The following is a 5,052-nucleotide window of genomic DNA, read 5'->3' as shown; positions in this document are numbered from 1 at the left end:
GCGCCGCGAGGGCCAAGCCTCCTGCAGCGCGATTACTAGACGCGCAGAGAGGAAAAAGAAGGCTGTGTTTTTCTCTGGTGCCCCCGCGTGATGGGCGGGAGCTCAATCGCAAACGTCGCTAGTCCTAGAAACAGGCAAGGAAAGAGGAAAAGAATCCATTCACTACACCAAATTCAGGATAAAGGTGAGGATGGGGGGAAATCAGAGGGATATGATAGGGGAGGTGATTATAAGCCAGTGGTTCTCAAACCTGGCTGCGCATGAGAATCATCTCGGGAGCTCTTAAAAATCCAGATGTCCAAACCAAACTCCAGACAAATCCCATCAAGCTCCCTGAGGGTATCAGTGGTTGTCTAAGCCCCCCAGGTGTTTTCGACGTGCAGCCAGCTCGCAGAACCGCTGGCGTCAGTAGGGACGAGTTATTGGTAACTTAGTGGTGGGTTCAAGTCTGTTCATTCTCTTAGTGTGTTTTATAATTCGCAGGTGTTACGTGTATTATCTTATGTATCAACTATTCCGTTAAAAAAATGAAAACATCCGCTCTTTGATTCATGCTCTTTTCATTTTCCCATTCTTGTCTTCATTTACTCTCTCCTTCATTCCTTCCTCCCTTTATTCCATTCTCTGTTTTCCTGGATGCAGCATAATGTCCGGTTGAACAGTGTGGCCTCTGCTGCAACCTCCACCACGCTAGTCATGTGGTCTTGGACAGGTCATTTCATCACTCTGTGCCTCAGTGTCCTCGTCTGTGAAATGAGAATGTTAAAGTAATTGAAAAAGGAGGCCGTGAGACTGGGGAGGCCCTGATGCCTCTGTAGCCTATGCAAGCCAACCTAAACCGAGGCCAGAGCCAATGCACTTGAATCCGAGAAAATGAAACTTACCAATCACCAACAGCCAGCTAGGCGTTCCCAAACAAGGCAACCCCTTAAGCAATAGCCAATCAAATGATTTCCTTGCTTTCACATCTTCTTTCTAAAAACCTCTCTCCTAGATTCTGCCAGTGGAGCGCTCCCGACCACCTTTTCTTTGGTGCTGCCTGATTCAAATCAGTAAGTCCTGAAAATTTTACTGTGCCTCAGTTTAGCTTTTAAAAAGAATACCATCGGGGCTGCTTTCTAGGGTTGCCCTTGTGAGAGGAAATGAAGGTTTAAATGGAGAGGGCCAAACAGCAGAGCACCTCAGGTGAGCTCAGGTGAGCATCTCAGGTGAGCACTGTCTCTCACATCCCCCTTTACTCAGGTGAGCACTGTCTCTTACATCCCCCTTTACTTGACACATATTTACTCAGCATCTGCCCTGCCTCATGCGTGAGATTCCCTAGGGTCAGCCTCCGATTGGTCCCAACCCCTTTGGCCAAGGTCATGGCCACTCTTCCATATTGTGTCCCCAGTGGAGAAGGGAAGCAGCCACCCACTCTGATCAACCCAGCCAGAGCTGCCCACACCACAAAAGAGCCCAATAAATAAATACTTGTTGATGGGCCTCCTTGAGTGTGGTAGGAACTTTAGAAACATGTGAATTGTGTTGTGGGAGACTTGCCTTCAGGTCCTGATTTTGTGCCTCTTGGGCAAGGGCCTTCCACTCTCTGGGCCTCAGTTGCCTCATCTGTATAATGGCCTTAAAGGAGCAAACAAGCTCCACTACTGGGATCAAGGGCCTAGGGCTTGACTGGCCTGGTCCTGGAAGCCTGAGGCCCCAGGCCATAGCCTCTGGGCCTGTTCTTCTGGGATGGCACTTGCCCAAGGAACCACAGCTTGTAGGTGGTAGAGCCAGGACTTGAACCCAGCTCTGTCTGATTCCAGGTCCTGAACACTCTCTGAAGCACCGAGAGGGTAGGGATCATTACCTTCCCTGCTGTGGCTCCAGTGCCTGGCACAATGTAGGCACTTAATAAATATTCGTCGAGAATGAATGAGTAGATTCCCCCCAACTTGAGTCCCTTCTTTTTCTCCAAAAGAAAAGGGGAAAGATGGTATTGAAAGACAACAAAAAGAAAGACATAAAGGGACTAACATTGTTTGAATACCTACCATGTGTCAGATGCTTTTAGATGTAGTTTCTTGTTTAAGCTTCCCTCTAACATGTGAGGTTCCTGCCTGCATTTTGCAGATGAGGAAACTGAGACTGAGATCTCAAGCAACTCTCTTGAGGTCACACGGCAAGGACGACAAGAGTCAGGATTTACACCCAACCTCCAGAGCTTGTAAATCTCTTTTCAGTCTGCTTTTCCAGCAGCTTGTGACTTGTAGATGTAGCTCTTAAAAGAGGCCAGCAGATGTGGGCGAGCTGGGCCATATAAAGAGTTCAGCAATATTCAATATTTAGTGACAGTTTGATGACTACGGCCCACAGGGGACTAGGAGAGAAAGCCTTGGCAGGCAACCATCGAGGTGGACGCTGCACACACTGGGCCCTGGGCCAGCGCACCATTCCTTGGGGCTGTTCTTGGACTTGTCTTTGGGTGTCCTGGCATGGGAGGAGAAAACAGGAATGGGGAGGTGGCATGATGACACGGGAGCAGCTCCCTATTAGCTGAAACGTGACAGTGCTGGAGGCCATGCAATGCCCTCACTTAATCAGCAGGTGGCGATGCCAAGGCACATTTACCTATGCTGGGTTTTCACAGCTTTTCAACATCAACCACCCTGGTCTCTCTGCTGAGCTGGGCTCCCTACCCTAAGACAAGGATGCAGAAGCAGACAGGTGAGCTCAAAGACCCTGGGGCTATGGGGCTGCCTCTCAGAGCCCCAGTTTTGTGTTTTATTAGCACTCAATTGTTTGACTAGCACTGAATTATTTCGTATCTCTGAGCTTCAATTTTCTCACCTGTAAAATGGGGATAGTAGTGCTGGTTTGTTTAACAGCTGCCTCAACCCAGTGCTGGACACATGATTAGCACTTGACAAGTGATACCTGTTCGTGTTATAATTGCCTTAATGCCGACAGTTTTCTGCATAGCGCCTGCTCAAGTGCTGGGTTTAGTTCCCTTTCTCCTAAGGGAAGGAGCTGAGAAACTGTTACAGGCAGACCTTGGAGATATTGCAGGTTCAGTTCCAGACCCCCACAATAAAGCAAATACCACAATAAAATGAGTCACACAGATTTCTTAGTTTCCGTGCATATGTAAGTTACATTTACACTATACTGTAGTCTATTAATTGTGCAACAGCATTATGTCTAAACAAACAATACACACACCTTAATTAAAAAATACTTTATTGGGGCTTCCCTGGTGGCGCAGTGGTTGAGAGTCCGCCTGCCGATTCAGGGGACGCGGGTTTGTGCCCTGGTATGGGAAGATCCCACATGCCGCGGAGTGGCTGGGCCCGTGAGCCATGGCCGCTGAGCCTGCGCATCCGGAGCCTGTGCTCCGCAACAGGAGAGGCCACAACGGTGAGAGGCCCGCATACCGCAAAAAAACCAAAAAAACAAAAAAACTTTATTGGGACTTCTGTGGTGGCGCAGTGGTTAAGAATCCTCCTGCCAATGCAGGGGACATGGGTTCGAGCCCTGGGCCGGGAAGATCCCATGTGCCACGGAGCAACTAAGCCCTTGTGCAACAACTACTGAGCCTGTGCTCTAGAGCCCGAGAGCCACAACTGCTGAGCCAACGAGTCACAACTACTGAAGCCCACACACCTAGAGCCCGTGCTCCGCAACAAGAGAAGCCACCGCCATGAGAAGCCCACACACTGTGATGAAGTGTAGCCCCCGCTCGCCATAACTAAAGCCGGTGCGCAGCAAAGAAACCCAACACAGCCAAAAAATAAATAAATAAAATAAAATAAATACTTTATTGATAAAAAATGCCAACCATCATCTGAGCCTCAGCATGTCATGATCTTTTTGCAATACTCACATCAAAGATCACCGATCAGGGACTTCCCTGGCAGTCCAGTGGTTAAGACTGCACTTCCAATGCTGGGGGCGCGGGTTTGATCCCTAGTTGGGAACTAAGATCCCACATGCTTCGCCGAAGTGCGGCCAAAAAAAGAAACCCTGAGAAACAAAAAACAGATCACCGGTCACAGATGACCATAACAAATATAATAATAATGGAAAAGTTTGAAATATTATGAGAATTACCAGTGTCTTGGTGACACAGAGACATGAAATGAGCAAAGTCTGTTGGAAAAATGACACCGACAGACTCGCTTGACACAGGGTTGCCACAAACCTTCCATTTGTATAGAACACAGTATCTGTGAGGCGCAATAGAGTGAGATCTGCCTGTACTAATTTGCTCACCACCAGTTGATAAACACATAGCCATTCTCCCAGTTTCCCTGCTTGAGCTGCACGCTGATTGGGGTGGGGTGTCTACTCCTCTCTGCGTGTGGTTCAGGAGTAAATCCTGATTTGTCTAAGTCAGCTATGATGGAGCCATGCCCTTGACTGGGCTGGTGGTGGGCTTGGGGCCCAGTCCTGCCCAATGACATTTAAGGGCACATCTCCTGGGGGTAGGGGTGGTTTTACTGGGTCTGTGGGAGACCTGTGGTACTGCTGCGGCCCTCCTCTCCGGGAGGAAGCCCTTGACACAGCTGACCGTGACCTTCGCAGGGCAGGAACAGAAGAATCTGGTCCTTGATGGTGATGTCAAATATGGAATTAACCCACCAAGTGGGACCCCACCCCATAGCTTGGGATTCCTTTTTTTTTTCTTTTAAGATTTTTCTTTTTACTATTTTTTATGGTAAAACAGCATACAACCTGAGATCTACCCTCTTAAAACATCTTTACGTGTACAGTACAGAGTTGTTAATGGATACAGAAAACGTGATCTATACATACAATGGGATTCCTTTTTAGAAGGTAAAATAGAGTCTTGTTGCTTAAATAATTTTTCAGTCAGCAGGAAGTACTCCCATACACGGACTTGTCTAGAGCAGCATTGCTCAAAGTACAATTCTTTTTGTTTTAATACATGACTTTTTGGGGGGTAAAATACACATAAAAATCAACACTTTAACCATTTTTAAGTGTACAATTCAGTGGCATTAAGTATATTCATAATATTGTACAACCATCTCAACGTGTGATTTTTTTTTT

General features: G+C 47.5%; 1 long non-coding RNA gene across 1 annotated transcript; it reads left to right on the top strand.

Annotated features, from left to right (window-relative positions):
* The first annotated feature begins 56 nt into the window (after positions 1 to 56).
* On the top strand, positions 57 to 3,808 carry LOC117197285 (uncharacterized). The gene is made up of 3 exons (XR_007471826.1): positions 57 to 184; positions 995 to 1,052; positions 2,584 to 3,808. It is a non-coding gene; the product is annotated as an uncharacterized LOC117197285 (long non-coding RNA).
* Positions 3,809 to 5,052: the final 1,244 nt, after the last annotated feature.

This window comes from Orcinus orca, chromosome 15 (assembly GCF_937001465.1).
Source record: "Orcinus orca chromosome 15, mOrcOrc1.1, whole genome shotgun sequence".
NCBI lineage: Eukaryota > Metazoa > Chordata > Mammalia > Artiodactyla > Delphinidae > Orcinus > Orcinus orca.
The sequence above is the reverse complement of the archived record's forward strand: the minus strand, read 5'-3'. Positions and strand labels throughout refer to the sequence as shown.